Source organism: Elephas maximus, chromosome 19, assembly GCF_024166365.1.
Source record: "Elephas maximus indicus isolate mEleMax1 chromosome 19, mEleMax1 primary haplotype, whole genome shotgun sequence".
NCBI classification, from domain to species: Eukaryota; Metazoa; Chordata; class Mammalia; order Proboscidea; family Elephantidae; genus Elephas; species Elephas maximus.
In genome coordinates, this window is record NC_064837.1 from 62912844 (window position 1) to 62928071 (window position 15228).

At 49.8% G+C, this 15228-nt stretch overlaps 1 protein-coding gene across 1 annotated transcript in view; it reads right to left on the bottom strand.

Moving 5' to 3' along the window:
* The window catches only part of LOC126063188 (translation initiation factor IF-2-like), a 184296-nt gene that overhangs the window by 146087 nt on the left and 22981 nt on the right, over positions 1-15228 (bottom strand). The window lies entirely within an intron of this gene.

Here is a 15228-nt window from a genome sequence, read left to right on the forward strand (position 1 = left end):
GTTTTCTTGAGGATTCTTTGGGGCTTTCTGTGTATGAGATCATATCATTTGCAAATACAGATACTTTTACTTCTTCCTTACCAATATGGAGGCCCTTTATTTCTTTTTCTAGACTAATTGTTCTAGTTAGGTCCTCCAGCACAATGTCAAGGCTATAATCTTTACAGAAGCTGACTGCCACATCTTTCTCCCACAGAGTGGCTGGTGGGTTCAAACCACCAACCTTCTGGTTAGCAGCCGAGCACTTTAACCACTGCGCATCAGGGTTCCTTGGACCTGCCTAGACCTGCTGGGCCCAGGGATCCGTGTTGTACCAAGCCCTCCAGGTGATACTGGAGCTCACTCAGCTTTGAGAACCATGGCTCTGTCACCATCACTAAGGAGCCCTGGTGGCACAGTGGTTAAGCACTTTTGTGTGTGGTTAACCACACAAAAGGTCCGTGGTTTCAACCCACTCAGCAGGAGAAAGATGTGGCAGTCTACTTCCATAGAGATTCACAGCCTTGGAAACCCTATGGGGCAGTTCTGCTCCATCCTATAGGGTTGCTATGAGTCGGAATCAACACAACAGCAATAGGCTGGTCACCTGCACTTTTCTGGCCTTCCTCAGGGTTGCTTTTACAGTCCCAGTCTTTGGGGCGTACGTCACAGCCCCCCTTAGCGAACTGTGACACAGAACGACCCTAGAAGTTCCTGGAAGTTCAGAAGTTCTTGAGAGAATACTGCTATCTCAGCCACACAGTGTTCTTGGGGAGCCCAGGGTCCCGAGGCACCTGTACCAGTGATAGCACCTGGATAATGCTATCTGACTGGAACTGGTAGAACTGATCTCATTTTCCCTTTCACTTTGGCTGCCAGAAAGCTCTAGTCTACTCTAGATCATTCCATACCACTCCTAAGATAAAAAGCATAACTTTTTATCCTAGCTTCATTCACGGCTTCTTCTTATTTCTTTTTCTACCTTTTTTTCCCCCTTGTCCAATTTCTTCACTTATAACAGAATTTTCAATAATCTGCTTTAAATACTTTTAGCTACAAGGCCAGGTATAAGTCTGTTTAACTGTTTGCCAAAGATGAGTGATTTTTTTTTTAAGCACTGTCCAATTGGGATAAGAAAGGTCAGACTTGAATTTTCAGTGTTTAAACCCCAGTCTAAATTTGGTGGGGCACTGGTAGCACAGTGGTTAAGAGTGCAGGCTGCAGTTTGAATCCACCAGCTGCTCCTTGGAAACCCTATAGGGCAGCTCTACCGTGTCCTAAAGGGTCGCTGTGAGTCAGAATTGACTCGACAGCAGCAGATTCTAAAGTTGGCCCCTAGGTGGCGCAAGCGGTTTCCCATCGGCTGTTAACCTAAAGGTAGGCAGTTTGAACCCACTCAGCAGCATCACTCAAGAAAGATCTGAAGATCTGCTTCCGTAAAGATTCTAGGCCAAGAAAACCCTATAGAGCAATTCTACCCTGTAACACTTGGGGTCACCCTGAGTCAGAACCGACTCCATGGCAACAGGTTTGGCTTGGTTTTGAAGTTGGAAGATTTGTAGAAATGCTTGCAATAATACGAACTAAACACTAGAGGGCACCATAGCCCACGAGTCTGGCTGCCTCCAACCAGACCCTGGGCAGGGACCATGAAAAGTCAGGCATCAGGCTACGCAAAAAGGCCACTCCACACCCTACAACCATCTAAGCTACAAGATGCTGCAAGATGAAAACCCCTCCTTCTGCCTCACACCTCCGAACACCCACCTGCCCACATTTCTCTACAGGTGGAAAAGTAGACACCTAGTAACACACAGAAAGCCGAAGCTGCAAACCTAGCCATCCTAGCTGCATAGGTATTGGGCCCCCACTATCTGCCAAGTGCCCTAGGGATAAAGATGGTGCCACTGAATATCTGCATAGTGCTTCAACTTACAAAACATTTACACACACTGCTTTATTATGTGGGTGCCACCACACTGTAAGGCCCATTTTGCAGATGAGAAAACTGAGTCCTAAGAGCCCCATTCCAATTGCTGCCAAGTTGATTTTGACTTACAGCGAGTCCTGAGTACAAGGTAAGATGTCTGGGCTGGTGAGCGGCCGAGGTGGGAAGGTCTAACTTAGCCCAGGGTGGTTTCCACTTTATCGCAGCCCCTCCCAAAAAGCAAACATGAACCTTTCTCAGGAGCTTGGCCCACAGTAACCCCTGAGCTGGGATGAACCTGGACTGAATGCAGGTAACTGAGCTCAGGGTGGTCTCCAGGGGCCTTGGTGCTTCAGAAGCCACAGCAGGGAACAGTCTGGAGGTCACAGCCCCTTCGCTGCTCAGCTTCTTCCGCAGCACTTCTTAAAAGCACCCGCAGCTTGCACTTCACAGTACTAGTGGCCTTCTGCTGCTGCATCGCTCTGTGAGGTATGGCAGGGGTGTGCATGGGCCATGCGCAATCGTGGGTACACGCCTGCATGCTTCCCCAGCTCCCTGGGGAGAGAGGAGCGCCCCGTGGACACGAAAGACCTGCCTGCCTCCTCCCACCACTGCGGTGCCATCTCTTCTAACCTCAGCCCCACCTGGGAGCCCTCAGTTAACCACCCAGCAGTATCCTTCCCCAGAGCAACTGGGAAAATGCATGGGACAGACAAAGCCCCTTCCTGAAGCCATGGAGACGTGTCAGCCCACAGGACGAGAAAAGCCCAGGTGGTGCTCCCAACCCAGGGCTGACGGAGACCAAGGCCTGCCAGACAGAGGTGCCCTCCCTGCCCCCAGCCCACTCCCCATACAGCTGGGAGGCCAGGACTGCCCTGCAACAGCACCGAACAGGGGGCAGCAATCCTTTTTTTAACTACTTCACTTTAGGATCAAAAACGTGGATTAAATGCTCTTGCTCCGATGTTCTGCATTTATCCCCTTTTTCTCCTCTCCTAAGCAAGAGTCAAGGAAGCCTGGTGGTGCAATGGTTAAGTGTGCGGCTGCTAATGTAAAGGTTGGCTGTTCAAACCCACCTAGCGGCTCTGCGGGAGGAAGATCTGGCGATCTGTTTCCGTAAAGATTACAGCCTAGAAAACTCTCTGAGGCAATTCCACTCTGTCACATGGGGTCACTATGAGTCAAAAATCGACTCAACAACCACAGAAAATATTCTACGTCAAAAACAATCCCTAAAAAACTGGCAGAGAATGACAATATGCCAAGCTTTCCTACATCCACAAAAACTGGCCTGTTAAAACCGAGTTGGGTCCCAAATGAGGTCTCACCCTCTTCCTGAATGCCCCTCATTGCGGCCCTAAGGGCTTCCTGCACTCTTGCCTGTCCCCACCGGTGGCCCTAGAAATTCTTTTTTTTGTCTCCCTATTCCTCCTCCCCTCAGTCCCCGGCAACCACCAATCCACTTTCTGTCTCTATGAACTTGCCTATTCTGGACATTTCATATAAATGGAATCATACAACACACGGCCTCTGGTGTCTGGCTTCTTTTAGTCAGTGTCATGTTTTCTAGGCTCATCCACGTCCTAGTACACAGCAGAACTTCATTTCTTTTCATAGCTGATTAATTTTCCATTGCATGCTACCTTTCACGGTTTTCTCCCCTTTATAGGCATGAGAGCACTTTATAAGGGAAAGTCAAAAACCTATGAGATATGATGGATGTGATCAAATTTCAGTTACAAGTGCTCAGCTAGGAAAGAGACATGGATCACAAACACAGATGCTAACCAGGCAATTACATTTTTAAACCACAGAATGCACAGTCAGACACACGCACAAATGTATGTTCTCTTCAGCTTCAGCCCTTATTACCTTCCCCCTGCTCTATTACTAGTCCTCCCCTGGACTCAGCTGCTAACGGAAAGGTTAGAGGTTCGAGTCCACCCAGAGGTGCCTTGGAAGAAAGGCCTGGCAACCTTCTTCCAAAAAATCAGCCACTGAAAACCCTATGGAACACAGTTCTACTCTGACACACACGGGGTGGCTGTGAGTCGGAATCAAATTCGATGGCAACTGGTTTGGTTGTTTTGGTTCTATGACAAAGAGCCCCAAGGAGCCGGGTGCTGATTCAGCACTGAGATGAGGGAATTCTAGGAGCAGCAAAGCAAGGTAAGTCTCTCCCCTCTTGGCTGTAAACCCACGTCTTTCACCTGATCTTCTGGCAAACACTGGCTGCTGGGCTTTGCACCACCCTCATTCCAGAAGAGAAATGAGAAACCACCGACGCGTTGTGGGAAAAACAAACACAGGTAAATGGGGAAGAGACAAAGAGAGAGGTGGGTTTTCACCATGAGTGAGGGAAGAACTGAGAGATGGGAGATGGAAAAGAGAGGATAAGTCTGGAGAAGATGGTCCATGTGGCCCCATCTCGCAACACCCAAGCAGCAGAGAGGCATCCAGGAACTCCACCCCTCAACATGCAGGAAAGCTTTCATCTGAAGTGAGGGGATGACAGGGGCAAAAGTACGAGGCCCTGAGAAGAACACGCAGGTGCCATAGTCGAAGGCCACCTCCCATCAGCACGCTAAATGGGCTTTGATGGCTTCCTCACCTGGAAACACCTGACTGGGAGGACCTCTGCCCAACCTCACTGGGGTCTCAAGGAACTGGAGATGGCTGGTGGTTGCCAGCCCAGAAATTCAAGTTAATTCAGATGGTCCCATTATTTAAAAGGAACAAAAAGTACAAAGACATTCATTGCAGCCTTGTGAACTGGAAACCCAACAGCCTGGCATTAGGGACTGATTAAGAAACAATCGTCACTGGCTCATTGGCCCTCACACACCATTAAAGATCATTATCAAAGTTGAAATATCAGAAAAAGCACTCCTGTTTTAAAAAAAGTGAAAGAAGCAGAATACACAAAATCCACACTATGGTTATATTGTTGTTAAAAAAAGTCAGCACCGACTCATGGCGACCCCGTGTACAATGGAACGAAACGATGCCCAGTCCTGCGCCATCCCTGTGATCGGTTGCAGATAAGACCAGTGGGATCCACAGGGTTTTCAATGGCTGGTTTTTGGAAGCAGATCACCAGGCCTTTCCTCCTAGTCTGACCGAGTCTGGAAGCTGACAGATTGGCGGTAGCTGTGCATGGGGTCTCCCACACGGAAGCCGTGAGTTCTACCACTGAACCACCAGTGCCCCCGGTTGGTTCTATCATACCCATGTGATATGGACATCTGGTCCAGAACTTCAAGAGACACCGATCAGATTCCTTCTTTAGGCCACTGTCAACTTTTCAAATTCCCTTACACTGTTTTAATATCATGGCCGTTGTAAAATCTAACAATAACAGCCTCCAGATTACTCAACTGCAAGCTGGTCACCTCCCTGGCTTTCATCTAACATTTCCCATCTCCTTCTTTCCTTGTACAAAAGTAATTACTTACAAGAACTCTCTTGGAATAAAAGCCTACCACCCTCACTGCACACACGTTCATGTGTACAAGTACGCACACACACACACGCACATGCACACACACACACACTCAAGGATTCCACTGAGCAATTCTCCAGTCAGGGCAACTGGTGGCACTCGAGGCCAGGCTGTCAGCCCAGGGAGGACAATACATCTTTTCTCTTTTGAGAGGTGTTTGCTTAACGCTCAGACCTCCTAAGCCTGAGCAGGGTTATTAGAGCAAGAAGACTTTTCAGTGCCTGGAAGAAATCCCAATGCAGGCTGCTCCTTTCTTTCCAACGCTCCTTGCACCCAACGGTGCTTCTGGCATGGAAAGACAGGAGTGGAGAGAATGAGAATGGGGGACAGCAAAGTACTTCTGGGGGCTGAGGACAGCACAGAAAGGGGGTCCCCCAGGGACCCTGAGCAAGCCAAGACTCAAGTTTCCCCTTGAGTGTTCCCCAAGAATTCTGCCCTTGAACCTGAGCCTGGAAATCCAGTTAAGGAACCAACAGTCTATTCCCTGCAGCTGTGCCATCCATCTAGGTCCAAGAACAAGACTGAAGTCTCTTGAAAGATATATTTCCAGGAGAAGCCAGGAATATGCCAGCGCAGCCAGTCTCACACACTGGACACTGCTGCTTGGCCATTAGCTAGGGGCCTGGACCCCATCAGTCAGGAGCCCCAACCACCCCAGAGGCTGTTCTACTGCAGAATCCACGCCTGCTACACCTCCGCCCAGCACAGCATTTGTCCTGTTACTGAAACATCCAGTTTGGCCAAAAGGCAAAACAGACGGGGGAGAATTCCACAGCATCATTTATATAATAAGATTAAATGACACGTCAGCGTTCTTCTAATCCTTCGAGTTGCGTTAAACAAATCATTTTATTTGTGGAGCAAATGATATTAGTTTCTCAGAATATTGTACCAGGCCAGACTCACTGCCGCCGAGTCGATTCTGACTCATAGCAGCCCTTAGGACAGAGGAGAACTGCCCCATATGGTTTCCAAGGAGCAGCTGGTGAATTTGAACTGCGAACCTTTTGGTTAGCAGCCAAGTTCTTAGCCACAGAGCCACCAGGGCTCCGGAATATTGTACGGCCATTAAAACTAAACACAAAGACAATGACGTAAGAATTGGAAAAACAAACCAAAAGTTGAGTAAAAAGTAGGAATCCAACAATATGCTCTAAGATTAAACCAAAAAGAAAAACAGTTGCCATCGAGTCAGTTCCCACTCATGGTGACCCCATGTGTGTCACAGTAGGACTGTGCTCCATAGGGTTTCCTAATGGCTGTGACCTTTCAGAAGTAGATTGCCAGGCCTTTCTCAGAAGGCGACTCTGGGTGGATTTGAACCACCCTTTTGGTTAGTAGCAGAGTGCAAACCCTTTGCATCAGCCACGTACTCCCCCTCTACGATTACGACTCTGCAAACCCAAATGTGGTCCAGGGATAAAAGAAACGACTGAAAATGTCAATGCAAGATAGGAAGGCGGGCTTCTAGAGATATTGGTTTAAAATACAAATCACAAATGCAATTTAAACAGGGGTATAAAATAGAAAGAGAAACTCCCCAGGGTCCCACAGAAAGACAGCAGCAGAAGCAAATCCCTGACCCTCCCAGTCCAGAAGCCCAGCCTGCTGTTTATCCAAAGCCCCAGGGTCAAGTCTATCTAGAGTAAGGAATCACCTTTTCCCATCATCACTGATGGGAGCAGCCTCCTGATAAACCTGCAAGCTGCCTGTCACAGAGCAAAGCTCTCCTACTTTCTCTGATCACCTGGAGGCCCCAGCCCCTAGCCTTGGCCATGTGCCTCTGCACCAGCCCCCAACAAGCCTTAGTCTTCCCTCTCTTCCCTACCCACAACCTATCCCTTAAAGTTCCCCCTCCACCTTCTTTTTGCCCCTGCAAGCAAGCTTGTCATCTTCCTCATCTCGGAGCCGGTGGCCTCGTTAATTCTGTCTTTATTCAGTGCCTTAGAGTGTTCATTTCATACCTTCTTTTCCCACCAGACTGTGAATATCAGGAAGTCCCAAGCTGTGTCTCATTCACCCTCTCCCCAACACCAGACTCTCAGTACGTATTTGCTGAATGAATAAATGGCTCCTCACTCCGTCTCCTTGTATTGGAGTGGGGACGTTAGGGAGGAAAAGTCCTAGAAATAAGATTAAACGGGTGTTTTTATCCTTATATATGTCCCCTGGTGGCATAGTGGTTAAGTGCTACGGCTGCTAACCAAAGGGTCAGCAGTTCGAATCCACCAGGCGCTCCTTGGAAATTCCATGGGGCAGTTCTATTCTGTCCTATAGGGTTGCTATGAGTCGGAATCGACTCGATGGCACTGGGTTTGGTTTGGTTTTGGATATGTCCCCACTTCTCTGTCAGTTTGTTGCACTCAGGTGGCTTGCGTGCTGCCGTGATGCTGGAAGCTATGCCACTGATATTTCAAATACCACAGGGTCATCCATGGTGGATATGTTTCAGTGGAGCTTCCAGACTAAGACAGACTAGGAAGAAAGGCCTGGTGATCTACTGAAAATTAACCAATAAAAACCTTATGGATGACAACAGGACACTGTCCTGATTGCTTGCTTTGGACAGGTCATCAGGAGGGATCACTCGCTGGAAGAGGACATGGTGTCCGGTGAAGTACAGGGCTGGTGAGGGCGAGGAAGACCCTCAACGAGATGGATTCACACAGTGGCTGCAAGAATAGGCTCAAGCATAGCAACGATTGTGAAGATGGTGCAAGACCGGGCAGTGTTTCAATCTGTTGTACACAGGGTCACTATGAGTTGAAACAGACTCGATGACAACTAACAACATACGAGAGCCTTGAGAGTCAATGGGGAGAAAGGAAAAGCAGCCGCAGCATGGGGAGCCATGGGGAAGGAGGAGCTCTCCATTTTCCTCCCAGAAATCCACTGGTGCAACAGGGAATGATGTGATAGGAGACTCAAGTCCTTCCTGCCAGGAGGAGCACTGGATGGCGTTCCAAGCTTCCACTTACTTTAATTGCCAGGAAACAGCCCTCCTCTGTCTGTCATCCTGACTTAATATAAGCCTCAACAGCCGGGATGGAGGAAGCCAGCTACTTTGAAGCTGGCTGGCAAGGTGGGAAACCTGGACAGAGAAGCCTCAGGGAGGAAATGCTGAAGACAAGACAAGGCTCAGATCTACCCCTCCAAGCTGCACCCAACCCACCCTAGCTGGTTTCCCATTAACCCGTCCACTGCCAAGTATTTAATGGTCCTGTCACACAAGAGGATCAATCAAAGGTCAGTGATAGGCACTGCACAGAAACATTCACGCTAAGTGAAGGAAGCCAGGCATAGATGACTACATGTATGATTTCATTTATATGAACTATCCCACCAAAAAAAAAAAACTGTTGCCATTTAGTCAACTCCAACTCCTGGCACCTCCACGTGTGTCAGAGTAGAACTGTGCTCCATGGGGTTTCCAGTGGTTGAGTTTTCAGAAGTTGGTTGTCAAGCCTTTCTTCCAAGACACCTCTAGGTGGATTCAAACCAACTTTCTGGTTAGCAGTCAAGCATATTAGCCGTTTGCATCACCCAGGGACTCCATGAAACGTCCAGACCAAAACCAAACCAAACCCTTTGCCATCGAATCATTTTCAATTCATAGCGACCCTATAGGACAGAGTAGAACTGCCCCATAGGGTTTCCAAGGAGCAGCTGATAGATTTGACGTGCCAACCGTTTGGTTAGCAGCTGAGCTCTTAACCACTGTGCCACCAGGGCTCCATTATGCTGAGTGGAATAAGGCACAAAAAGACGAATATTGTATGATCCCATTTATATACAATATCCAGAAGAGACAAATGCATAGAGATAAAAGTTTAAGGGTGGGAAGCTGGGGGAGGGAGGGAACTGGAGATCTTGCTGGGGAGTTACTGAGTTTCTGTATGGGGGGATGGAACACTTTGGAAGCAGACTGGTGATGGTAGCAGAACATGGTGGAAGTAATGTCACTGACTTGCACAGTTAAGAATGATAAAAGTGGCCAAGTTTTCTTATATATTTTATATATCTTACCACAAAAACCAAACCCATTGCCGTCAAGTCGATTCCAACTCGCAGCGATCCTATAGGACGGAGCAGAACTGTCCCACAGAGTTTCCAGGGAGTGCCTGGTGGATTCCAACTGCAGACCTTTTGATTAGCAGCCTAGCACTTAACCACTACAACACCAGGGTTTCCATTTTACCACAATGAGATTAAAATGAAAAAAAGAAAGAAAGAAGCTGGGTTGTGCTAAAGGTTGTCCAAATTTGCAGATTTCCCAAAAATCACTGAATTCTACATTTGCAAGATGTGAATTTTACAGTATGTAAATCATACATAACATAAAGCCGTTTGGTTAAAAAAAACAGTTGGTGGATAGGTAGGCAGCCTGGGGGATGTATTCGAATGTCGCCCGTAAACCCTGTCTCCTTTCCCCAGCGAGCTTTCCCACCAGCCTCCCTTTCCACCAGGGCTCAGGGCTCGGGGCTCCGGAAGCCACAGCGGCAGCTGGTGAATGGGGAAACTATGGGCTTCCAGGTCAACAGAGCCTCACCAGCTGCTGGATAGTCACAACGTCCCTGAGCCCAGTTTTCTCACCTGTAAAATGACACTGATCATGCTCATCTGCGTGTACAGCATCCAGAACCCGGTGATCTGTAGGCACACACCCGTGACTTGTTGTCCTTTCCCTCTCCGTTTGACAAGCACTTGAGGCAGCTGCGTTGCACCCAGCTAGGTTACATGCTTCGGGGGGCACAAAAAGAACAGAAAGACCTGCTCTGTTTTCGAGTATACAACCTGTAGAGATAGTTAAAATGTACCTCAAGGTAGGAGAGGAAGAAGCTCCCAACCATGGTCTAAAAACTTGGTGCTGAAACCTGTACAAGGCAAGGTCATGGAAGCTCCGTACACTCATCCAAACTCCCTGAGGGACCAGATTGCTGGGCTGAGGGCTATGGGGACCGTGGTCTCAGGGAACATCTAGCTCAATTGGCCTAACATATTTTATAAAGAATATGTTCTACATTCTTCTTTGGTGAGTAGCGTCTGGGGTCTTAGAAGCCTGTGAGCAGCCATCTAGGATACTCCACTGGTCTCACACCTTTGGGAGCAAGGAAGAATGAAGAAAACTAAAGGCATAAGGGAAAGATTAGTCCAGAGGACTAACGGACCACATCTACCACAGCCTCCACCAGACTAAGTCCAGTACAACTAGATGGTACCCGGCTACCACCACTGACTGCTCTGACACGAATCACAATAGAGGGTCCCAGACAGAGCTGGAGAAAAATGTAGAACAAAATTCTAACTCCAAAAGAAAGACCAGACTTTCTGGCCTGACAGGCTGGAGAAACCCTGAGAGTATGGCCCCTGGACACCCCTTCAGCTCAGGAATGAAGTCACTCCTGAGGTTCACCCTTCAGCCAAAGATTGAACAGGACCATGGAACAAAACAAGACTGAAGGGGCACACCAGCCCAGGGCAGGGACTGGAAGGCAGAAGGGAACAGGAAAGCTGGTAATAGGGAACCCACGGTTGAGAAGGGAGAACGTTGACATGTTGTGGGGTTGTCAACCAATGTCACAGAACAATGTGCGTACTAACTGTTTGATGAGAAACTAGTTTGTTCTGTAAACGTTTACCTAAAGTACAATAAAAAAGAAAAAAAAAAGGTCGGTGCTGAATAGTTCAAAGGTTGAACCATGACAGAGAGGGGAGTCCCCAGGAGGGCTTCTTGGAGGAGGTGGGGACTGAACTGGTACTGAAGACAGACAGACGGGTCTGGAAAAATACAGGCTTTGCAGTCAAGCCAGGCCTTTTGTCTGAGGCCCCTCTAGGTGGATTCGAACCCCCAACTTTTCGGTGACAGTCAAACACATTAACTGTTTGCACCACCCAGGGACTCCAAATCCACAGAGACAGGAAGCAGATGAGTGGTTGCCTAGGCTGGCAGTGGGGATGGAGATTCACCGCAAACAGACACAAGCAAACTTCTTGGGTTTAAAATCCAGGCTCTGCCACCCACCAGCTGTGACCCTGGGCAGGACACCTAAGATCTCAACCCACATCAGTGAAGCCAGGATGAAAAGGAAAATCCCTTCCAAGGTCTGTGTAAAGAGGAACAAGAGAGCATATGGAAAGCAACTCACAGAGCCTGGCACGTAGCCGTAGTTGTTAGCTGCCGTCAAGTCAGCCCCCAGCTCATGGTGACCCCATGCACAACAGATGAAACCATTGTGATCCACACGGTTTTCAGTGGCTGATTTTCACAAGCAGATCACTAGGCCTTTCTTCCTGGTCCATCTTAGTCTGGAAGGTCCACTGAAACCTGTTTAGCAGCCTAGCAAAAAGCACACCTCCACTGACAGACAGGTGGTGGCTGTGTTTGAGATGCACTGGCCAGGAATCCAATCTGGTCTCCCGCACAGGTGAGAATTCCACCACTGAACCACCACTGTCCCCTGGTGCAGAACAGGTGCTCAATAATCATCGGGTACCTGTCCCCTTAAGGAGGGTAGGCTGCAGGGCGGGGCGGTGGGGGGGGCACTGAGGTCAGGGACCAGCCTGAGCAACCATGGAGGCTGAGGGCACAAGGGCCACTGGAAACAGCATTTACTTCACCTTCGCTGTCCCCCTGCGACCCCAGCCCAAGATCCCAAACCTCGCTGCCCGAGGCATGGTCTGCCCTCCTTCCTTCCTCATTGGCTCCAGGTCCCCCTTATCGATAGTGAGGGAGTCCCCCACCCAGCGACCTGGACCCCAAACAATTAATAGGGAGACAAGGCCATTTCCTTTGGGATGGAGCAGGTCCCACCTGGCATCTGTCTTAGCTTCAGTGGCCTGTCTTCATGGGTCTGAGGTTGAAACAAACCTCCAGGGTCATAATAAATGAAAAAGGGGGAAGGACCAAAGCGGAAAAGGGAAAGGAAACTAGCATCAGCGCATGGCGCAAACCCTGGGGGAGGGGCTGGCGGGTGGCCAGAGTCACAGGGCAGCTCAGCTGGGGACACAGAGCAGAGCTGGGAGAGCACAGAGGAAGCAGCAGACCAGGGTACCCCTCCGACAGGGGGACCAGCAGACTCACCCTCCTGTACCACCCCTCTTGGCTAGGATGGACCCACTGACTCTCTGAGGCTCCCCCCGCAGACTCGAGGAATAGGGAGGGCATAGATGACGCAAACTCTCTGCAGGACAACAGGTTAGGTGGGGCACGGGATTCCACTTTGCAGAGGGGCACAGGCTTTCTGAGTCGACAAGCTGAGCTGGCAACTAGGTGCCCCTGAGCAGGTTCATATAACCTTTCTGAGCTTCAGGTTCTACCACTGTAAAATGAGAATAAGGGACACCAGCTCCGGACCACGTAACACCTGGCACACAGCAGCCTCCATGGTTATTAGCAGCATTGCCCAGTGGTTAGTGCACAGCCTCTGGGGCCAGAGGGCTTGGGCTTGGGGCCAAGCTCTACCACTTTATAGCTATGGGATCTTTGACAAGTTACTTACCCTCTCTGTGCCTTGGTTTCCTCATCTGTAAAACAGTGATAATAATGCCTAGCTCATAGGGTCATTGTGTGGAACAAATGAACATGTGTGTGCATGTGTGTGCTTGAGTAAGTGTGCACACATGTGTGCATGTGCGTGTGCATGTGTGTGCGTCCGTGTGTGTATGGCTCTCAGACCATGTCTGGAACTTGCACTATTGTGATAGCAATTACTATTATAGTAAAACCTGTGAAAGCCGGAACCCGTGTAAGGCAGATACCTGTCAGAGATGGAAAACTCATATTTTCCACTAATAGAGAGCAAAAGAAAAGTGGGGAGCTGCACCCTGTCAAAGGCGGAAAACTTGTGAGACCCAGAAAAACAAGACAGTCCCATCGAGTTCCGACTCTCAGATTTCACTGTATTGGAGCCCTGGTGGTACAGTGGTTAAAGCGGTCGACTGCTAACCAATAGGTCAGCGGTTCGAATCCACCAGCCGCTCCCTGGAAACTCTATGGGGCAGCTCTACTCTGTCCTATAGGATCACTATGAGTTGGAATCAACTTGACAGCAACTAGTTTGGTTTTTTGGTTATTTGGGTCTATTACTGACTCTCAGCCGTGGCCTAGGGCATAACAACCTCAACAGCACCCAACTCCCTTCTGAGAATGGTGTGTCTCTTCTACCGCTGTTGGTGGCAGCATGGGCGAAGGGAGAAACAGGCCCCTGGGTTGGCCCAGTGTGGTTCTGACGCCCCAGTGCCAGGATGCTCCCACATAGCTCACAGTGCCTGCTGGGCTGGTGGGCAGCAGCTGGGCTCACTAGCACCTGGCTTCCTGTGGGCAGTCGGCTGCTGTGCTGGCCCCTCACAGGAGGGGTGGGTGCCACTCTTCCCTGGGTCACTGTGCCTGGTGGAGCCCTTGTAAGGACACATTACATGAACAAGGGCAAGTTCACCTAGGATCCCAGGGTGGTAAAGAAAAGGGCAAAGGCTAACCAAAGAGAAAAAAATATCATCAATTGGGAACAGAGTAAGTCATTGCGTTTGGGGATACACGTTCTACAGGGGTGACAGGGGTATCTGCAAAAAAGGAAATCATGGGGGGAGGGGGTTGCTAAAAGAGTGTCTTAAAAAGCCAGACCAAACCCATTGTCGTTGAGTCAATTCCGACTCATAGTGACCCTACAGGACAAAGAAGAATTGCCCCACAAGGGTTTCTTAGGAGTGGCTGGTGGATTCGAACTACTGACCTTTTGGTTAGCAGCCGAGCTCTTAACCACTGCACCACCAGGGTGGGTGTAAAGAAGGCAGCACTCTGGCAGGAAGGTCCCTCAGCCTCATCAGACAGCCCTACTGGCACTTGAGGGCTCCATCAACAGCCTGGCCAGGCAAAGGGCTCCTGGGAACTCTGTGAGTGGCCTTCTGTCCCAACCCCACAGGGCCAGTCTCCAGCTCTGAATGCATCTCTGTCCCAGAGCAGGCTGTCCAGGCATAACAAGTAGAAGCCAAACGGGAGCCCACAAAAAAAGATCAAACCAGCTGCCATCAAGTCAACTCCGACCCATGGCGATGCCACGTTTCAGAGCAGAACTATGTTTCACAGGGTTTTCGATGGCTGTGACCCTTCAGAAGGAGATCATTAGGACTTTCTTCCGTGGTGTCCTGAGGCAGATCTGCACCACCAACCTTTCAGTTACTTGTTGTTGCTGCGTCCCACTGAGTCAATTCCAACTCATGGCAACCCCATGTGACACAGCAGAACTGCCCCATAGGGCTTCCTAGGCTGTAATCTTTACAGGTCTTTCTCCTTCAGAGCTACTGGGTGGGTTTGAACTGCCAGCCTTTCAGTTAGTAGCTGAGCGCAAACCATTTGTATCGTCCAGGGGCCTGGTAGCCAAGCAGGAGCCCCCAAGCCAGGGATGACCCCTCCATCCATCCTCTCCCTCCCAGACTCTGGGGAGAATACACTAGAACTGTCTCCCTCGGGCAGCCACCCTCACGGGCAGCCACCCTCGTGGAGCAGAGCTAATAAGGACGTGGGTTCCCTCAAGCTCCACCCCGGAGCGCAAAGCATCTGGGCCAGTCACACCCAGAACACGCCACCAAGCTTGGTGTCCTGGGCTTCTCAAGCCCCTCTTGGGTGCCCACGATCCAGGATGGAGCAGCAATTCTCCCTCGGCAGTGTCCCCTCTGCAGATCCCTCTGCCCCCCACCTTCACCCCTCACCCTGACCTCCCCAAACAAAGGTGCCTTTTTCCCTCCTCCTCGGGGTCACCACATTTTCGTCAGACCTGTGCTTATTTTCCTTCTGCTCGGGCCCATCTTGGCTGGCCTCCCCAGA